This window comes from Equus quagga, chromosome 19 (assembly GCF_021613505.1).
Source record: "Equus quagga isolate Etosha38 chromosome 19, UCLA_HA_Equagga_1.0, whole genome shotgun sequence".
NCBI lineage: Eukaryota > Metazoa > Chordata > Mammalia > Perissodactyla > Equidae > Equus > Equus quagga.
Window position 1 is genome coordinate 12,997,286 of NC_060285.1, and position 21,384 is coordinate 13,018,669.

Here is a 21,384-nt window from a genome sequence, read left to right on the forward strand (position 1 = left end):
GATGGAGAGGCTTCATCTCCTGAACCTTGCCTGCCATTCAGGGCCCCACTGGCTGGATGGGACCAGCTGCCAGCCAGAGACTGAGGCGCTTGCGGTTGAAAGCACTCTTTCGGGTAAAGCCAGTCATTTAAGGGGTGACTGTTCAGGCAAATTCAGGTTCAGCTTTTCTATCAGAGCTGTTTCTCTCCTCTTGAAAGTTTGCTGTGCCCCAGGATGGCCTCTGGGTGTGGGTGCCTGTGTGGATCCTCCGGAGTCCTCCCCCGACTGGACGCCCACTGCCTCCAGCTGCTGGAGTCCGCCCGGTGCCGCTCTCTCCTAGGTTGGTGGTGCCACCTTGGCTGTGTGAGCTGCAGGTGTCTGGTTCCAGCCACACCTGCATCCCGCCCACCCTGGGAACAGGCTCCCATCTCTCTCTGAGGTCCTGTGCCCTCAGCCCCAGCCCAGGGACAGGGGCAGGGGACCTAGTGGATGTCTCCGCCCCTCTCCACCTAAACAGCCACGGGCTCTTCTCTGCTCCAGGAGGCCGTCTCCTGCTCCTGCCCCAACCCTCGCAGCTCCTAGCTGCCTTCTCTCCACCTGGGAGTTTTTGTACCCCTTCTGCCAGAGTTGAGCAGGCTGGGGTTGGGAGGACACCCTCTGACTTCGTTCTTGTCCCTCCCATCCCGGAAGGCTTCTCCCTACACCCTCTCTGTGGGCACTACCACAGGTCCCAGCCCCTCCCCTCCCCTAAGGACTTGTTCTCCTTTGTTCTTCTTCCTCGGGAGCTTGACCACCATGGTTTCGCCAATGGTGAAAGGGGTTGGAGGAGGTGGGACCATTTACAAATTCTGTAGGGCAAGCCATGCGTTGGAAGGTGTTTCAAAAACATCCCTGTTACACTTGTCAAAGGCCTAGAGAATTCCTACTGTTAACAAACAGCGTTTTCACTTGTAACCCAAACGAGGATGGGTGGGAGGAGTACCTGTTTAATCGGTCTGATTGCTGGAGGTGAGAACCATCTTGTCACCCCCACACAGACACCTCCTCGGGTGGCCTGGAGCTGTGATTTTATTAAGTTCTTTGAATACAAGAGATAGAGATGGACTGGCTGATTTGAACGTCAACATTGTTCGGGAGGCCCCTGGAGCAGCTCCCGCCTCCAAGGTAGGGTTGAACCACAGGTCTGGGAGGGAGCTCTGGGGACCACTCTCGAGCTGTCCCCATCAGGGGCTCAGCCACCTGTCCCTTCTCATCCCCTCCAGTTACACGTTCCTGTGAGAGAATCCAGTTGACCTAGCTGACGTCAAGTGCCCCCTCCGATGTTTTGGGGGTGTCTTAGTCCATTCTGGCTGCTGTGACAAAATGTCCCAGACTAGGTGGCTCATAGACAACAAACATTTATTTCTCACGGTTCTGGAGGCTGCAGGTCAAGGTCAGGCTGCCAGATGGGAGGGCTCTGGTGACAGTGCTCCTCTGGGTTGCAGTGTCCACTTCTCACCATGTCCTCACACGGTGAAGGGGCCAGGGAGCCCTGTGGGGTCTCTGAGAAGGACACTAGTCCCATTCATGGAGGATCCCCCCTCATGACCTGATCACCTCCCCAAGACCCCGCCTCAGAATCCCACCACACTGCGTGCAGGATCCCAACCCGTGAGTTGTGGGGGGACACAGACATTCAGACCGTAACAGGGTGGTGGGCGTGAAGGTGAGGGCTGTTGGCTAACACACTCACCAGAACCCCGTGGGTGGAGGAGAGGCAGTTACCCAACGAAGGGGGCGTTGTTCCCAGAAAAGGCCCAGAGAGGGTGTTGGGCAGGCGGAAGCCACATGTGTCCACTGCATCCCATCCTTTACCCATCACACACACGCGCACACACACGCCCACCCTTCTTCTTGGAATAGGGTTAAAAAATGCCTTCCTCATGCGATGCGACATCCCTGACAAAGCACCACAGGTTTCCACTCCTCTCCAAGGGCAGAGTCCTCAGTCCTGCCCAGTGACTGTGTCCAAAGGCCGTGGAGCCACCCAGGGGAGTGCTGGGCTCTGAATCCTGACCTCTGGCCTTCTCTTCTTCTATCACCAACTTTGCTGACATTCTTGAATCTATGACCTGAGGGGGAAAGTTGACCAGCACTCAGAGAGGAAAGGGGATGAGGAAGAGAAGGAAGGAAAATTCTGAAAAGCTATCCCACAACACACCAAGCAAGGAGTTACAATCTTTTGGTTATAATCTTTTTCTGAAATTAACATTAATGTTATTATTACCAGTTTGGGGAAACATTCATAATAATATTAGTAGCACTCGTTATAGCTAGAATTTACTGAGTGCATGCCATGTGCCAGGGACCGTTCCAAAGGCTTTGCAAGTTTTAGCTCAAGGGCATAGCGGGTCTTCATGAGTTCCCTCCTCCATTGCCTGTCACTTTCTCCCCTTGCCTTCAGCCAGCTCCTCAGCAGGTGGGAGTCCTTGTTTCGGGGAAGACCCTGCCCTTCACATGGTCCAGAATCAGGTGGTGGGAGCCTTCCAGCAGCCTTTCTCCAGCCATGATGGGGCATGATGCGTGGATCCACCCCGCCCCGCACCTGGTGCATACTGGCAAGGCTGCTTCCCTTTGATGAACACAGGCGGCCACTTGTGCCAACAACATAATCCTCTTTTTTCCCCTATTTGCCTCATGGCTCGGGAGGTCAGAAAGGGCAGCTCACCAACAACGTGAATGTATTTTGTGCTGCTGAACTGTACAGCTGGTTAAGATGGTACATTTAAAAAAATTTTTAAAAGCCAGCTCAAAGTAAAATGGGGCAGCTGCTCTGGTCAACAGTTCCTTAAAAAGTACACATACCTGAGCCAGGCCTGATGGCCTAGTGGTTAAAGTTGGGTGTGCTCAGATTTGGTGGCGCACGTTCAGCTCCCGAGCATGGAACCACACCACCTGTCTGTCAGGAGCCAGGCTGTGGTGGTGCCTCACATAGAAGAACTAGAAGGACCTACAACCAGAATATACAACTATGTCCTGGGGCTTGAGGAGGAAAAAAATAAAAGAGAGGAACGTTGGCAACAGATGTTAGCTCAGAGCAAATCTTTCCTAGCAAAAAGAAAAAAAAAGGTCAACACACCATCGATGGAAGATTGGATAAATAAAATGCATATCCATACGATGGAATATTATTCAGCCATTAAAAGAATAGAGTATTGGGCCTGGCCCCGTGGCCGAGTGGTTAAGTTCGCACGCTCTGCTGCAGGCAGCCCAGTGTTTCGTTGGTTCGAATCCTGGGCACGGACATGGCACTGCTCATCAAACCATGCTGAGGCAGCGTCCCACATGCCACAACTAGAAGGACCCACAACGAAGAATATACAACTATGTACCGGGGGGCTTTGGGGAGAAAAAGAAAAAAAAAAAAGAATAGAGTATCAATATATGCTACAATTTCACTTCTGGGTATCTGCCCAAAAGAGTTGAAAGCAGCCTCTCAGAGATTTGTCTAGCTGCGTTCATAGCAGCTTATTCACAATAGCCGAAGACATTATGCTAAGAGAAAAAAGCCAGACACCCAAGGTCACATAGTCTATGATTTCATTTATGTGAAATGTCTAGCACAGGTAAGTTCACGAAGACAGAAAGCAGATTGGTGGTTGCTAGGAGACTAGGGGAAGGGGGGCTGGGGGGTTATTGTTGAGTGGGGACAGAGCTTCAGTTTTGCAAGATGAGAAGAGTTTTGGAGATGGATGGGGGTGCTGGGCGCACAACAACGTGAATGTAATAATGCCATTGAACGGCACACTTAAAAATGGTGAAGATGGTCAATTTGATGTGAATCTCCCAGATGGCACGCTGCTCTTTGCTCTCCGAGATCTCCTGTAGGTGAGGGCCCAGGTGCACACAGGAGCCCCTGCCCCCAGAGCTGCCGCCAGCTCCCCTGCCCGCCTGCCCGCCCGGCACAGCGTAGAAGGCAGCGCGCCTCAATCCCCAGCCGGGCCACTCAGGCCAGAGCGCTTTTGGCCCGTGGTTCTGATAACCCCAAACCATGGTCCGATGCTCACGGGCCCAGAAAGGCATCCTGTGACGCTCCATTGAAGATACCTGCTCAGGCAGTGACAGTCACGAGGGATGGGGAAGGGGCCTGGAGTCCTCTGACCCTGAAATTCTTGGCTTCTGGGAATCTCTTCCCTTCTCCCTGGCTACAGCGTTTAGGGGAAGTTTGAGCAAATGCTGCTCAGGGAGCACGGATTTGCCAAACGCAGCCAACAAAAGTTCCATCCCCACCCCAGGAGCTTTGCCCAGAGGCCGCCAGGGATCCAGGAGCTCAGTCCACCATGGAGCCGGAAAGGGGACCTCACAGGGCAGAGAAGTGACCAGTGGGTCCAGGCCCCTCTGCTTATCCACATAATCCTCCAGCGCCCTTTCACCTGCTTCCCAGGGTTCTTGAAAGGACCGAATGAGTTTATCTCGACAACAGTAAAGATGGTCACCAGGGACCCTTGTCATCGTTATCATTTTTATATACACAGGACTCGCGGTTCAAGGGCTCACTGTCTCACACCACTATTCAGGGCCACGTTTGGGGTTAGAACCGAGGTCTGACTCCCAGTTCCCCTTCCACTAACGCACACCCCACAAGCCCACAGCACGCTTCTGTGGATGAATGAATAAGCGAGTTTGCAAACTGCGCTCCTGGGGCGGCCTGGCCAGGCGAGGGGGCGGGCAGGGCTGGAACCTGAGACAAAGGGCTTGCAGGGGGTGAATTTCGTTAGCATTTTCTAGGGTTGCCTGTGACAAACCTAACTTGAACTAGCATTGAAAAATGGGGATTTATCGGCTATTAAGCCAGCTCAGACATTTTTATACTGCAGGTCATAATCCTTTGGAGTGTCACAAAATTAATTTAGTGAGTCTCAATTAGTAGTAAAAGAAAATGAAATGAAAGAGAATGGAAAGCATCAGAATGTATCCTACATAAGGAGGGTACAAGCATTGTTTCATGAAAATCATATATATATAATCGTAACACACATACACCCGCATGGAGTTAAGGTCCTGAGATTCAGGACCCCATCACACGTGATCGGTCCCATTCTCTCTCTCTCTCCTTTCCCCCAAACTCTGCGTTCCTCTCGGGGTACCAGCCTCATTCAGTCCCAGCATAGGTGGGCTTTTTTCATAACAGAGGGAACAGAGCTTCAAGCCTGTTCCAGTTCATGTCCTTCTGGTTCCTGGATTGTAGCTGTAACAGTGTTTTCCCCACTAGATCCGGGAAGAAGATTCCTTGGGAAGATCTGTCTGGGCTCACCTGCGTCCCAGGTCCCACTGGTCCCTGTGGGCAGGGGAGTGTGGGTCTCTGAGCCCCCTGTCCCTCTCCCACGGCGAAAGCAGTGTACTGTTTCTGGAAGTCCTCACCTGAACCGTGAGGTTGGAGGGGAGGGAGAAACAAGGCCTGAGTAAAGGGGGTGCTTTTCTGGACAAATTGACCAGCGATTGTCCTCTGTGAGGAGGTCAGGTGTCAAAGAGCAGGCTGCTGCTGATTTGGCCCAGGGGCCATCTGGATAGTGTTTTGCAAAGCGGCTGGTTTCCTAAGCAGCCCATCCCCTGGGGTGGGGGATCTGGGCCCCCTCTGGGTCTGCAGAACCCTGGCTGAGCCCCCTACTCTTCACCAACAGAAGAATCGATTTCAGGATGTCTGCTGGACTCTCTGGACTTGGGCTTTGGGAAAAGATGCTCAATGGGCATCCTCCCACGTTGCTTGCAGAGAGTCAGTCCCTCTAGCATCAGAACTTGCCTCCTGCTCCGCTGATGTTGTCTCAGCCGGAGTCTTTATTTATATGTCCAAGAAACTGCTGGGGGTGGCTCCAGGAAGTGCTGCTGTGGCCAAGGGGGAAAGTCCAGAGGCCACTGAGCCTGGCTGGGTCCAGTGGACCAGTTCTGCTCCCTCCTGCCGTGGCTGTGGACACACCGCTTCCCCTGCATGGATGGGCAATTGGGTTCTAGTTGGCTGGCCAGGGGGCCCCCGTGACCCATCACTGCAGGGAGCGTCTTCCACAGGGAGAAGCCCCAGCATCCAGGAATGAATGCGGAATGTGGGGGGCTACCCCTGAAACCGCCAGACCCCCGCCCCCACCTGTGAAATGAGGGAAGCCTTTGGATGAGCGGGGTTCCTTTTCTCAGCTACGATTCCCTGGTCCTTAGAATCTCACATTCTGTGATTCTGAGATACTAGGAACCGAAAACCCTTGAGGATTTGGTGCCCTGGGTGATTTTGTTTTGCTTTGGATCCAAGCCTTATCCTCTCCTCAACCCCATCGATTGCTTGTTCGGACCGCCCCTTCCCCCCGAGAAGGCCATCCACAGAAAATGTCTGTGGGTCTCTCCCGTGCTCTCCCGTGAGGCCCCCACCTCATCCAGGGGGAGACTCACTTTAATGGGGCTCGGCGTCAGAGGAGACGGGACTCCTGCACTGGCTGCGAATGGTCCCATTTTTATACTCACCACTCGGTGACGCCAGGGCCGGGCCTGCATCTGTGTCATCTTTTCTCCTTGGTGATCAGCTCCTAGTGCAGTGAACTGCTGCTGGACCCAAGTGACCTAAATTCCACGGCTCGAGGTACATGTGCTTCCAATCTAGCGAGATGGAGAAAATGTCACACACCGGAACTCCTGAGAGGATGGAGCAGGCCTGGCGATAGACTGGCCTGTCCTCCGTGAGCAGAGCGGGCAGATGGCGCAGTAGACTCAGGCCTCGGGACAAGCACGGGACCCAGTGATGGAGGAGGTGGGCAGCCGGGGAGAGGTCGGAGGGCACAGGGAGCGAGGACTGGCCAGCCGTGGGACTGCGGCAGAGCAAACCGGGCGAATGCGCAGTCAAGATCATCTCCTCGGGGTCCCTGTGACCTTGTCAGTAAGGATGACGCCGCCAGCCCTTTCTGTCTGTGGGTTTGGGTTCTCTAACACGGCTGTGAGGAGGTGCTGGCAGAGGGAGACCCAAGGCGGCGCCTGGAGCGGGCCACAGCTCGGCTGCCGAGATGTCCCCACCACTTAGTGCTTAAGGTTCCAGAGTCTCATACTCTCAAACCTTAGGTTCTAGAAGTCCATGGGAAAGGAGACAAGTGTTTGGCCTGACACAGAACCCCCATCTCATGCTGGGTCACGCAGAGCACAAGGGGCGCTGGAGAGGGAGAGACAAGAAGTCCTGTGGGAGGGAGGGAGCGGGCCCTTGCTCCTTCCTGCCCATGATCTGCGCCCTGAGCACATCGCTAAGGAGACCAGACCCCCGTGGCCCTCGCCAGCAGCTTGGCCCTCGGATCTGGACTGCTGACCTGCGCTCTGAACGCCGTGGGGACGGCATCGCACATCGGAAGAAAGATTCGGCCTCGCGACAGGTCTTAGGGCCTGATCTTAGGTTATTTTATTAAGAAAAGGCCTCTTCTGTCTCACAGTCCTGACCGGCACGGAAGGCGTGTGGCGTCAGACCGCTGCTGACCCTCTGCCTCTTTCTCTCGGAAGTTCTCCAACCAGCACCGGCTCCACACGGCGGAGGCCAGCCCCCAGGTGTGGACCTGAACTGCGATGTGCACAGAAAAGCGAACCCGGGGGGCTGACTGGCACTAGCAGGATGCCTGGGAAGAAGAGAGAACCTTCCAGCACGGAAGAGCTGGGGGCTGGAAGTCCTAGTAATTTGATCACAGCAGACACCTGACTTTATCCGTGACCTGAGCTCATGGTCAGAGGCACCCATGGATCTCACACGGTGACAACAGCCGTCTCTCCTGATCCCACGAGGGAAGTGACGATGGCTTCAGGCGCTGGGGCTGATTCTTCTAATGGCTCCAGGAGATCGGTCTGCTGTTGTCCCTCTTTTATCAATAAGAACGTGAGACTAGGGGAGGAAAATTGCTGGGCCAAGGCCACACGCTCCGCACATGGCAGAGCTGGGGCCTGAGCCCGTGTCTGGGTTCTGAGGCCCGAATCCTAAGCACTAGGCCTTGGGCCTCTGAGAGCTGAGGATACAGAGTCAGATCCATCAGTCTAAGTCCCAAGCTGCGTTCCCCGCTCTCCCCAAAGAGGCAGGAGTGGTTCCTGGAAAGAAAGCAGCCCAAGGTCAGGGGGACCTCGCTCCTCTCCTGTCCCCATGTGTCCAGAGCTACCTTTGGCCTCCTCAGAGCAGGGGACGGGAGCAGGGGCTCCGGGCAGGCGTGAATTGGACTCATCCCCAGAGTGGGGCCTGCACGGCAGCCAGGGCCCCAGGCAGGGAGCCAACCCAAGAAGGAAACTCCCTTCTATGACCACATTCTGGGCTTTCCGTGCGGGAAAGGGTAGGCTCCCCGGAGCCCAGACAGTCTCCAGATGGCTTCCACCGAGGGCTTTCCCAGGGACTCCGGAGATGGGCAGCGTGCGCTGAGAGAGAGACCCAACCCCGTTTCAGGAGAGCAGCAGGCCCCTGGCTGCCCTTGGCGCTGTGGGGTCCCCAGCAAGTCCTTTCTCCTCTGGGCCTGTGTTTTCCCATCTGCACTGGGCTGATGGGTGACCCCAGAAAGCCACGTTGCCATCCTAACCCCCACTACCTGTGAACGGGAACTTACTTGGAAATAGGGTCTTTGCCAATGTAACCAAATTAAGGGTCTCGAGATGAGATCAGGCTGGATGTTGGCTGGGCCCTAAATCCAATGACAGCGTCCTCAGAAGAGACGGAAAAGGAGACACAGAGGCACACGGCGGGGGGGCCCATGTGAAGACGAGGCCAAGATCAGAGGGATACAGCCATAAACCAAGGACAGCGGGTGGCCCTGGAAGCTGGCAGAGAGCTCAGGGAGGAGCCAACCCGGCCTTGATGCCGGACGGTGGCCTCCAGAACCGGGGAGAATACATTTCCATTATTCTAAGCCGTCGAGGTGTGGTAATTTGTTACGGCAGCCGCGGGGAACCGATACACCCCCTCTGAGAGCACTGATCGGGCCACGAAGTCTCCCGGGGTTAAGAGAGGCGAAGAAGAACCTGGAACTGGGTCCCTGCCCTGACAAGCTCACAGCTGAGCTGAGAAGTCAAAATCTGCACCAAATCACCGATTTCAAACTCCAGCTTAGAATCCAGGCTGCGCAGGCTGGCGGCAGCTCCCACCAGGGGCAGTGGACGGTGGCCCTTGGAACCACAGAGAAGGATGGGCCCCAGGAGCCGCAGGGCGCAGAGCAGGGCAGGTGAGGGGGTGGGAGCCCTGGCAGGGCCACGTCCAGGGAGCTCCCAGCTCCAGTCGGGGTGGGAGCCGGGCTGAAGGCCCTCCCGGCCAGCATGTTTTCTAGGGGCTGCAGTGGCTCTGCAGAGGGGCTTCTGGGCTGTGGGGGTCTCGGTTCAGGGGCTGCCAGTCTGACCATCAGAGCAAGGGGTGCTGGCGGCCGGGCCTCCCCCAGGACACAGGCCTCTGCAGACCCCAGAGGAGGGAGTTAGGGCATCGTGGGAACCAGGAGCCATGGAAAGACCCACCAGGCCGCAGTGGGTTTGGGGAGGGTGGTCAGAGCCTCGCTTTCTCCACCTGAGAATGGACATGGCCGTCCGTGCCTCAGCAGGGTGTATGAAATGAAGGGAGCTGACAGTCCCCAAGTGACCGATGGAGCCCAGGATCACATGAGCCAATTCCTGTAGTAAATCTGTTCATATATACGTGTCTCTTATTGGTTCTGTCTCTCTGGAGAACCCTGACTAACACAGCAGGCATTTGAGAACTATTTGTTGAATGAACAAGTGATTGAGTGCATGTAACTGGGAGCTCCAGGGTATAAGCAGCTTCAGGCATAGCTGGATCCAGTAGCTCTGAAAAACACACCAGGGCTCTGCCTCACTACATGTCTTGGCTCTGATTTTGTTCTTCAGGCCAGGGGCCACCAGAAGCCCTAAATTCACATCCTGCTTACTTGGTAGTGATCCTCCAAGAGGCTGGACAGAAAAGTCCCAGAGAAGAATCTGGTTTATCTGGCTTGGATGTCATGCCCATCTTTGAAGCAGTCGGAAGGCAGGGTCAGCCAAATGCAATGAGCTCCCATAGGAAACAAAGGGGAGGGTGCTCAGGAGACCAAAACAACAAAGGTCTACAACAGAGGGCTTCCTGGAGGAGGTGGCCTTGGGGGATGGTTAGGACTTGGCTGTGATGTCAGAGTTTTCTACAACTGGATCCTGCCCACTGTCCAGCCTCACTTCCTGTTCCCCACCACCCTGCACCCTATGATCCAGCCTCTCCCTGCTCCCTAAACCCAGCCCAAGTTTTCACACCACTGGGCCTTTGCCCCTCTTCCTCCCTGTAGTTAATTCTCCCCTCTTCCTCAGGGACCAGGGTAACTCTGCACACTCCTGACGTGCCGCACCCTTTACAGACACACGCACAACCCCAGGCACAGGCTCACACAAGCACGTCCACACACATGCACACTCTCTCATCTCTCCCTGCCTCCCTCCCTTCCTTATAGACCAGAAAGCAGCAGCAGCACCTTCCACGTGGGCAACAGACACATCAGCAGAGTCAGAAAGTAACCCGACTCCCAAATGTCTCCTCCAGGTTTGGGCCTCTGTACCCGAAATTCAGGCATCGTTTCTTCCCGTACAATGTGCCGGCCACCTCACTGCGGGGAGGATAAGAGAAAGCTACCGTGACTGGTACGGGAGAGGCACTCAACAAACACTGCTGAGTGAATTAACGAACGAATTAACCCATCAGCCAATCAATCAGTGGATCAACTCTTTCCTCCCACGGAGCTACAAGGGCCAGACTTAGTATTCTGTTTGGAAGAACGGGACGGGCCTGGAGGGAGTGTCTGCATGGGGCTCTGCAGGGAGGGCTTCCTGAAGGAGGTGCCACTGGAGAAGGGTGGGCTCAGCACAGCCGGGGATGGGTGGAGGCCGATGAGTCCACGGAACACGATACGAGAACGTCACGGAGTCCAGTCTAGGGTAGGAAGGGAGTAAAGAGCCTTTTTTGGGGTCAGATATCAAGCTTGCACTGGACTTCGTTGAAATCAAGCCCTCAGGTGGGGGCTAGGGGTCGAATTCCACCAGTGACCTTTCAGACAGGTCGTGAGGGAAAATGGTACCCAAGACAACTACATTTTTTTTGACTTTTTAAAAATTGTTGTTGCTTAATTCTTTTTTTTTTTAATTATTGAGGTCATATAGGTTTATAACATGGCGTAATTTCAGGGGTACATTATTATATATCAGTTTCTGTATAGGGTACATCTTACTCATCCCCAATAGTCTAACTTTTATCCGTCACCATATATACATGCCCCTTTACCCCTTATGCCCACCCCCCACCCCCTTCCCCCCTGGTAACCACTCACTGTTCCCTTTGTCCGTGTGTTAGTTTATCTCCCACATGTGAATGAAAGCATGTGGGGTTTGTCTTTCTCTGTCTGGCTTATTTTACTTAATATCATACCCTCACGGTCCATCCATGTGGTTGCAAATGGGACAATTTTGTCCTTTTCATGGCTGAGTACTATTCCATTGTGTGTATATACCACATCTTCTTTATCCATTCGTCAGTCAGTGAGCACTTGCGTTGCTTCCACATCCTGGCTGTTGTGAATAGTACAGCAATGAGCATAAGGCTGCATGAATCTCTTTGAATTGCTGATTTCAAGTTGTTTGGATAAATACCCAGTAGTGGGATATATGGGTCATGTGGTATTTCTATTTTTAATTTTTTGAGGAATCTCCATACTGTTTTCCATAGTGGCTGCACCAGTTTGCGTTCCCACCAGCAGTGTATGAGGGTTCCTTTTTCTCCACATCCTCTCCAACATTTGTTATTTTTTGCCAAGACAGCTACATTTTGATAGAGGGGTAGGTGGAGGGAAAGTTCTGGAGCACAGGGTATGTACCCCAAAGCACCCCAGCTAAGCCAAAAATAGAATGGGACCCCAGACCCTCGGGGAAGAGGTCCTCACAAGTTGCACACTTTGCAGTTTACAAAGCATTTTTCCATCCATCATCTACCTGGTCCTGGGGGGTAGGCATTTCCTGTTCAACACTGTTTACCAAGCACCCCGCTTGAGGTGGTCGTGAGGACTAGCTGAGCGTCTGCACGGAAAAGACTCAGAGCTTGCGGTGTGGAGCCGTGCGGGGTGGTATAGCTGTCACCCTCAGCTCCGGCCTTGCACCAGAAAATGGAAATACAAGACGGATATGGCACCTGCTCTCTTGGGCCTCACGGTCCACCAGGGAGAGGGAGAGAGGGACCCCATTCTCTAATCTAATGTAATAGTGTCAAAATCCTAACCATTTCAATTCAGATGCTTAAAAAAAGGTGGTTTCTTTAAAAATGTGGTTTCTTTCTTAGCTATAACTGAGACCAATACCCCACAAGTGTACTGGGTGCTTACTCCGTGCCAGGCAGAGTTTTAGGTATTTTACCTAGTTTAAATTTCACAACCCCCCGGGGGCAGGTGCTGTCATGATTGCCATTTGGCAGATGAAGAAACAGGCACAGAGAGGTTAAGTCACTTGCCTGACGTCACACAGCTAGCAAGCAGTGAAATCAAACTCAAACCCACAAGTCTGGCTCCAGAATCCACACCCTCAACCCCTTTACTGCATTGCCTCTTGCTCATAAGCACCCCTCACTGCCATGGGGGTTGGGGGGGGCAACTTAGATGAGCCAATCAACGGGACCTCAGTGTTTCCTGGCAAGCGCTCAGTATGTCAGCTTCCTCCCCTCTGCCCTAACCCCCACCACACTTTCTCCTCCTCCGATTCGTCCGTGGGGTATAGGGGAGGAGAGGGGAGGGGGGCCCCTGGACAGGGCCTGCTGAATCACACTGATTTTACAATTTGACAGCCATTATCCAGTTTACCATTGTGAATATCGCTACATGGATGTCTGGTCTTCTTGGTGAGGAAGTCCCCCCAGAAGGAGGGATCGGCACGGTGAAGGGGGAGACCATTCCAGGCCAAGGTGGTCCGAGAGAGGGCCCCCCGCCCACCCTCTGCTTCCAAGGTCAGAAACCTGGGGGTGCTGCCCCAAAGCAGGGTTCCCGGGACAGGCCGGAGCACGGGCTCCAACTCCGAGCTCCCCCCAGTCCCGAGCAGGAAGGCCACAGATTCCCCAGGAAGCAGCCCCTGGTCGCCACGTGAGCCAGCACGACTCTCTACCTTTGGGCTTCTCTCTGCTGGGCCCTGTGACTGATGTTAACTGACCTGCTGATCCCTGGGAGACACGCTCGGACCACAGCCATGCCTCAGGGCCGGCTCAGGAGCCGCCAGCCTTCTCCAAGTTCAAAGTCATTCCTCGTCGCCCCCAGCCCGCCCGCATTCCAACCCCAACCGCGACCAATCGGCTTCCCAGAGCTTCTGACCCAGCCAAACTGGTCTTCTCAGGGTTCCTGAATCTTCCGTGTACATTCCTGCATTCCTAACTCCCTCTGACCGTCTTTCAAGTCCCCATTCAAATGTCCCCTTTTGAGGATCGTTTCTCATCATCGCTGCCCTCTCGCCACCCGCCAAGGGGTCTGTCGGGGTGACAGAGCTCACCTGGAGGAGGGTCCCAATAGCCTTCGCAAGCACCCCGCCTCCTCCGTCTGCTCTGGGGGTATTAAGACATCACTTCCATGAGCGTTTATTTCCAGCTCCTCTTTCTCGTCTTCCTAGTAGATTAGAAGACGTTTTATCACCTCAGGCCACGAGTGCGGCAGACGCCGTGCCGTGTGCTCCCCCAGCCCCGTGTCGCTCCCTCCTGGGTGCACAGAAATTTCATTCCCAGCCTCCCCGGGAATTTGCGCTGCCACGTGGCTGCCACCGGCCAATGGAATAGGGCGGGAAATGACGAGCTTCGCTCTCCAGCGTGGCCTCCGAAACCTCTCGCTCTCGTTTCTCTCATGGTTTGCCTGCTGGATACGGGGGGACCAGAGGTCTTGGACGTCCTTGGGGACGGAGCCTGGGTCCCTGAATCACTGTGTGGGGTGGAGCCCTCCCCCCAGCTTGCACTGGATTGTGGGGTAGACAAACTAAACCCAGGAAGCCACTGCTAAGAACTAAAGCCACTGAGATTTGGGGGTTGTTTGTTACAGCAGCGATGTTCTAACTTATACACTGACTTGCCTATGCGTATTCCAGCCCTCACCCAGCAGAGTCCATACGAAGGCCTCAGTGTTTCTCCTCTGTTCCGGCATGGCTTCCTCTCCTCCTTAGAAGCTTCAAGGCTCCCCATTCTCCTTGGAAGTTTCTTTCTCCATCTCCTCTTCCTCCTCCCAATTCTTTCTTTTTTTTTTGAGGAAGATTAGCCCTGAGCTAATATCTGCTGCCATTCCTCCTCCTTTTTGCTGAAGAAGACTGGGCCTGAGCTAACATCCGTGCCCGTCTTCCTCTACTTTATATGTGGGATGCCTACCACAGCATGGCTTGCCAAGCGGTGCCATGTCCGCACCCGGGATCCAAACTGGCGAACCCTGGGCCGCTGAAGTGGAACATGTGAACTTAACCACTGTGCCACCGGGCCAACCCTTTCTCCTCCCAATTCTTAAATGTCAGAGTGCTCCCCAGGGTCCCTCTCTTCCACCCTCCACATCCTTTCCCTGGGGTGACCTCGGCCACTTCCTCTACGTGACAACTCACTCATGCTCCAGCCCTGTGTCTGATGGGGTAAACTGAGGCTTCTCCAAGTGGCCAGATGAATTCAGGGTGTTCTGTGCTGCAACTCCGGGCAGGGGCAGGGGGCAACTCCTCTCTTAGCAGAATCAGGTTGGGGCCCAAGTTCCCCAGGAATAAATCAAAGTCACGCTAACAGGAAGAGGAGCAATGTCTCCCGTGGACTCATGGGTTTTTAAGCAGGACATACTCTCTGCCATGGTGAGTCGTGTTGGATTTGAGACAGATTGGAGAACACCCAAGGGCGGCCTGGGCCGGCGGGTCGTGTCCCGCTTTGTCCCTCTGCTTCCCCCACCCTCTCCCCCAGCAGACTGCGGCCCTCGTCCCTGGAGGGGACCAGGGTTTGATCGTCTTTAAAGGGAAGGGAGGAGGAATTAGGAAAGGGGTGGGCAGTGTGTCAGGAGAGAGAAGGGTACAGAGCTGGAGGACGCTATCCAGAGAGGAAGGGGGAGGGGGGACTGCCCCAGATGAGCGAGCGAGGGCTCCTCTCTGTGTCCTGCCAACCCCCTGCCATCTCCACACCTTGGGGAAACCTGATGGGCCGCCTGAGGGGCAAGTGCAGGAGAGGCCCCACTGCCTTTCCTGGTGGCGGGAGACTGGCGACGCTGGGGCTGGGCTGGGGGAGGATGCAGATGCTGGAGACACGTCCCTTCTCCGAGGCCACCTGGCCAGAAGACAGCACAGGTCTCAGGGGTGCAGGCATACCCCTACGCCTGCTAGACGGCTGTCCCACAGACGCTCCAGATGCTACTGTCCCCAGGGAGACTTGTCTTCCTGCCTCCACGCCCCTCCCGAGTATGCTGCCCCCCTGAGCAAAGGGCGCCACCATCTGCCTAGTCACTCAGCCGGAAACTCCACTCCCGCCACGGGCACTAGGCGCTGGGCTTGACTCACTCTCCCCAGCCTCCCAGGCAGAGCCTGTCCCCTCTCCTCTGCATCCCTCCGCCCTGCCCCTCCCTCAGCTCCACCCCCACCCCAACCCTGGCTCTTCAGGGTCTCCCTGCCCTAAACCAGTCGTGGCTGAAAAACACCGACACCTTAGGGCAGTGGTTGCCTCTGGGAGGCGGTCGGGGTGGGGACTGAGCAGGAAGGGGCACTCGGGAACTTTCTGAGGCGCTAACGTTCTGTGTTTTGATGGGAGCTCGGGTTACACAGGTGTGTGCATTCGTCCAAACTCAGCGAGTGGACGCTTCGCACGTGCATTTCACCAGATAGAAATTTTATATCAAAAGAAAAAACCCGGGGCCGGCCTGGTGGTGCAGTGGTTAAGTTCACACGTTCTGCTTTGGCGGCCCGGGGTTCGCCGGTTCGGATCCCGGGTGCGGACATGGCACCGCTTGGCAAGCCATGCTGTGGCAGGCGTCCCACATATAAAGTAAAGGAAGATGGGCACGGATGTTAGCTCAGGGCCAGTCTCCCTCAGCAAAAACAGGAGGATTGGTAGATGTTAGCTCAGGACTAATCTTCCTCAAAAAAGAAAAAAGAAAAAAAATGCAAACAAATATTGAACTCTAGTTAATAACATGCATGCTGAATTATTCAGGGGGAAGGGGATGGATGTCTGCCGTTTACTGTGAAATGCCACAAAAATAGGATTCATGAATAGATACGAGATAAAGCTAGGTTAGTAAAATGTCCTTGGTGAGCAGTTATTGAGCACTTACTGTGTACCAGGCACCATGCTGAGTCCTGTGCACGCACTCCCTCTTTTAATCCTCATGATGAGATCTGAGATAGATAATTATCTTCAAAGTACCCATTTTACAGATGAAAAAAAGCCCTGAAAAGTGATGGTACTTTCCCTGGATCACAAAAGTAACACGTGATGGGGCCAGGTGTGAATCCAGGTGTCTCATTCCACAGCCTTTAACCCCAAACTGACCCTCCTCTGTTTTCAGCCTCACCACCAAGTGCTGCCATCACCGGTTTACACGCCCTCCCTCCCGTCTCCCCTGCCCTCCCTCCCTGTTCCCCTGGGGCCAGGCGGGTTCAGGTTGGTCTCCCAGGGCCTCCGCCGCCTGACGAGCAGGAGCGTTGTGGACTGGCTGTTAGTGCTGAGTTCCTCGTCCGGGTCCTGGCACAGGAGGCTTTTCCCAGGGTCTCACCTCCCACGGCTCCCTCTCCCCGTGTCCCTGCATCCCTGGGGCTTGCACACGCAGTTCGTGACCTCGGCAGACGAGAGCCTGCAGCGGCTCCCTCATCCGTCAAGACCCAGCCCACGGCCGCCTCCCCCGCAGGTCTTCTCCTCGTGGACCTCAGCTGCCTTCTCACCCTCCCGGCCCCGGGCTCAAATCTCTGTTGATCCCAAATCGCCCGGGGGTGTTTCCTGCACTCGACTTCGAGTCCTTGAGAGCAGGAACCATGGCTCATTCACGTTTTTTGATAATTTGGAAAACAGTCCCTATGGATGAGGACGACCCCGTCCTGGCTGTCTCGAGTGTGGACCGGGGCACAAGGGACCGTGGATGAAGGGGCCCCGCCAGAGCTGAGGGCTCTTCTCCTTGCCGCCACCAGATGGCAGCAGGGCCTCCCGATGGTCAGCCTTCCCGGAAGGCTACCCACTGCCTTTACCTCCTGCAAGCTGAGGCGGGACCGCTCAGTTCAATAAGATAAACCTTGGGAGAGCTTCTTGACCCGGTCCTTTGCTAGGAGCTGTCGGAAAGGGGAGAGGGAAGGATCCAAAAGTTAGACCGGTTCCTAGCTGTGAAGCATAGACTCTGAAACCAGACTGCCTGGGTTCAAGTGTTATGCTTGGCATTTCCTAGTTGTGTGACCTTGGGCAAGTTACTTAACCTCTCTGTGCCTCAGTCACCTCATAGGTAAAGTGGGGCTTATAAAAGTGTCTATCGAAAAGGACCTCTGGGAGAGGCAGTGCCCCTGGGGCACAGTGCCCAGGTCTGTGCCTTTTCTGTTCCTGCCTCTGAGGAGCTCTCAAGGTAGAAATGGAGGGCAGCACTCCAAAGCGGAGAGAGATGGGAGGACGCACCCATGTTGGAGCCCAGACCAGGAAGAGGGCATACCTGCTGGGAAGCCGGGAGAGTTGGGGAGGGAGAGATTCCTGGAGGGGGAGCTGTTTGTGAGATGAGCCAGGAAGGGAGGGAGGACGGCTGTGGAGGTGGGGCTGGGCTCCGTCCAGGTGACAGGTGACAGGTGGAAGGTGGGGCTGCAGGAGCCACTCCGAGGCTGGGGAGGGAGAGGAGGGGAGGAAGGCTGGTGTCCCCTGGCCACACCTGTTGACTTGGATATCGGGATCCCGTGTCCCTGTCAGCCCTCGTTGGAGGCACTGAGCCCCTCTGGGCCTCCAGGGTGACGAGGAGCCGTGCCCTGGGAGCAGTATTTTTAGTTCCCTGTGTCTGGTCCCAGCTGCTCTGGACACCTCTCCCCACCCCCAGCCCCGCGCTTGGCAGAAGGCTCCAGGAGGACAGCTGGGGAGAAGGGGAGACGTGGTCAGTACGGTGCTGCTAGGGGGCTGGGGAGGAGAGGGTGGTGGGCCCAGTGGGGTCTGGGTGAGCTTGGGGGCCCGCTGCCGGGTTGCGGCAGGTCCTGCAAGCTCCAGGCCCCAGCCCTGCTCTGAGTCTGGCCTGGCGCCGGCCCAGGGGCAGACTCTGCCAGGAAGGACTGAGCTGAGCTGGGGCGAGGCGGGGCCCTGCCTGGGCTGGCCTCCGAAGGGGCAGAGGAGGAAGAGAGGGGACCAAGGTCGAGGGGACTCCTGGCTTTGAGGAGCCAAAGAATGAGTGTCTCTTTCTGTCTCTGGCCCCCTGAAAGCGTAATGCCCCAGATTCACTGGAGGGCGTCGTGGGCTGCCCAGGAGCCAGCAAATTCCCAGGTCACCGAGACTGAACTCGTGGCCTTTGAAAGAGAGGGGCTGGGTGCACAGCCCGCTGCGGAACTAAACCAGTGTGGGGCGTGGGGAGTGCTGGAAGCCCCTTGCTAGAGAGTTCTCTTTGTGTACGTGTGTCGCGAGGGGTGAGTCACGGGACACTGAAGATGGCAGAACTGGTCTTTTCCCGCTGGACAGGCTCCTGGCTTGCCTCGCATGGGGAGAGTGCTCCGTGAAAGTCCTGGGGATGTTTGCTCTGGATGAGAAAAGTCTTAGGTGAGCCTGCAGCTTCCCTCATGACCAAGATTCAGCTGGTCCTCTGTGTCCCGAAGGAGCCACCGAGCCAGGACAAAGGAGGGAGCACGACAAGAAGGGCTGTTTGGGTTCAGTTTAGAGGAGACTCTTTAAGGCTTTGGGTAGTGAGCTCACTGCTCCTAGGAGCATTCAAGCAGATGCTAGATGATGACCTGTAGGGAGAATTTCTGCCTTGAGTGGGAACGTGGGCATCGTACCCCTGAAGGCCTCCTCTAGCTTTGAGACACTGGGGCCCCATCATTCTAGTCTTCTCTATCTCTAGCTTTCTATCATTCTGGAACCCAGAACCCAAGTTCCCAGAGGGCTGAAAGTCAGAGACTCCGGCACCGAGGGTTGGAATTCTGGGATCTCAAGACTCCAGAATCTTAGGACTTGAGGACGGTTCTACGAGTCTCAGGTTCTCGCCTTCACAGGATTCTGTGATGTGAGAGGGAAAAGAGGAGGGGGCATGTCCCACTTGGTGGGATGCAGTTCTGCCCATTGGGTGTCAAACTAGCCCACAGCTATGGGTGTGCGTGTGTGCGCATGTATGTGACACGAGAGTGCAAGGCTGCAGACGGTCAGCACGCAAAGGCAACCTGGTTTTCCTATTTCGTGCATCCCCAGCTTCCCCGTGCCGGCCATTTGAAGGCTGTCACAGGGATAATTATAGCCCCCAAACAGAGCTGGTGACTCCAGGTAGCCATGGCAACGGTTGGGTACCACCAGCTCTGTTGTAGAGATGTGTAAGTACAAACAGACGGCAGTTTCCTCCCATTAGCTTAAATGGTAAAACTTAAAAGTTTCATCAACTTCAAAGCCACAGGTCTCCACGAGCCTGCCTGTTAATGGGGCACCTGCCAAGGGCGACAGCTTCATATTAAACACTTTCGCATCAGGAATGAGCTGATGAGGTTTTAAACACTCAGGCTGTGTCCAACAACTTGGGAGCCTGGAGACAGGAGAAGAGCTGGGGATGCGGGTTTGGGTTCCAGCTCTGCCAATTACCAGCCCTGGGTGGCGGGGGTGTGACCTCTCCAAGTCTTCGTTTCCTTACAGCCCAGAGGAGTAAAAAGCAGCCCCGCCCTGCGGCCCCTCAGGTTGGTCTGAGGGTCCCAGGAGGCACAGGCAGGAGAGCGTTGGAAAACCGCGTTGCCAGCGCTGTGGACATAAAGCAGGACCTACTGGTGCTGATGTTTCCGGGGGTAGCGGCGATGTGTCCAGGGGCCGGGCCCGGCCTGGGGCAGCCGACTGCTACCCCCATCTCCTTCCGCCCTCCCACCCACACCGCTGGGCTTGCCCTCCAGCCAGTGACCAGAAGCAGGGGCAGAAGCTGCTGAGGCCGTGAGTTGCCTCTCCCTGTGACCCTGGGCCTGGCACAGAGCCGACCCTCAGTACCGGGCTGTTGAATGAAGGAAGGAGGGAAGGAATGATAGCCCCCTGGAAATCGTTATGGCATTTTTAGCTACGCAGGCTCCACCGTTAAAGCTGGATGGGCTCCGAGGCTGAGCGGCCCAGCTTACTGGGTTAACGTGGAGCCTCGTCCATGACTCCTGGAGCCCACTGTCAGGAAGGGGCCCCCTGTGGGCCTCTGCCCCTTGTGGTCATTAGGAGTCAGCCGATTCAATAAACAGGACACACTGAAAGGATGCACAAGAGGTCATAAGGGAAGCGGCAGGTAAGGGTCATCCTTGAACGGTAATTGGGGCGGGCTTTACCAAAATCAGAACGGAGGGCATTCTAGACCCAAGGTGGCACTGGGGAGCTCTCAGTTTGGGCTGCTTACCCAGTGCTGACCTTGATATGGACTCTCTTTGACTCTACATTTCTACTAGCTGGCCAATTCTCACCAAATGTCCCTGTTCACTTTTTTTTTGGTGAGGAAGATTGGCCCTGAGCTAACATGTGTTTCAATTCTCCTCTATTTCTTATGTGGGATGCCACCACAGCGTGACTTGCCCAGTAGTGCTAGGTCTGCACCCAGAATCCAAACCCATGAACCCCAGACCGCCAAAACGGAGGGCATGAACCCAACCACTATGTCACCAGGCCAGGCACCACCCCCCAACCCCGTTCACATTTGGAAGAGGGGATCTGATTGGCCCAGACAGAGCCCTGCTGTTAGCTGCCTCAGCTCAGGTGCCAGCCCTGGTCCAATCAGCTGTGACTAGCAGCAGGTTGCGGGGAGAAATGACCCCTACGCCTCGTGCTCAGCAGGGACTGGGGCAGGGCAGTATGCGTGGGGGAGTCATAAGTGACATCTTCCGCAAAGACCCAGGAGGGCCAGGGCAGCTGCTGATCCTTTCTGGGTCTCATCATCCACAGCTGTGAAATGGGGTGATGCTCCCTCCTCACAGGGGTGTTGTGAAGATGTAATCCTGCCCAAGGAGGCACGCTGTAGACTGCAAAGTCCTGTGTGGATGGAAGGAAGGGCCTGCATATACCTTGATCCTGGCACTAAATAAATTATTGTAACTTTATCCCTCTTGCTTATCTCCCCAAGGAGACTGTGCGTTTCTTAAATACAGGGTTGTGTTTTACTTGGTGTTGTTGTCCTCAGCATGTAGCACAGTTTCTGGCACACATTAGGTACTCTTATAACTGTGTGTTGGATGAATGGATGTTTGGATGATGGATGGATGGACAGGTGATGGGTGGATGAGTGGATG

General features: G+C 55.3%; 1 long non-coding RNA gene across 1 annotated transcript; it reads right to left on the reverse strand.

Moving 5' to 3' along the window:
- Window positions 1–1,351: 1,351 nt before the first annotated feature.
- On the reverse strand, window positions 1,352–11,145 carry LOC124230209 (uncharacterized). The gene is made up of 3 exons (XR_006886108.1): window positions 6,466–11,145; window positions 2,824–2,968; window positions 1,352–2,090 (listed from the first exon to the last, which is right to left on the reverse strand). It is a non-coding gene; the product is annotated as an uncharacterized LOC124230209 (long non-coding RNA).
- Window positions 11,146–21,384: the final 10,239 nt, after the last annotated feature.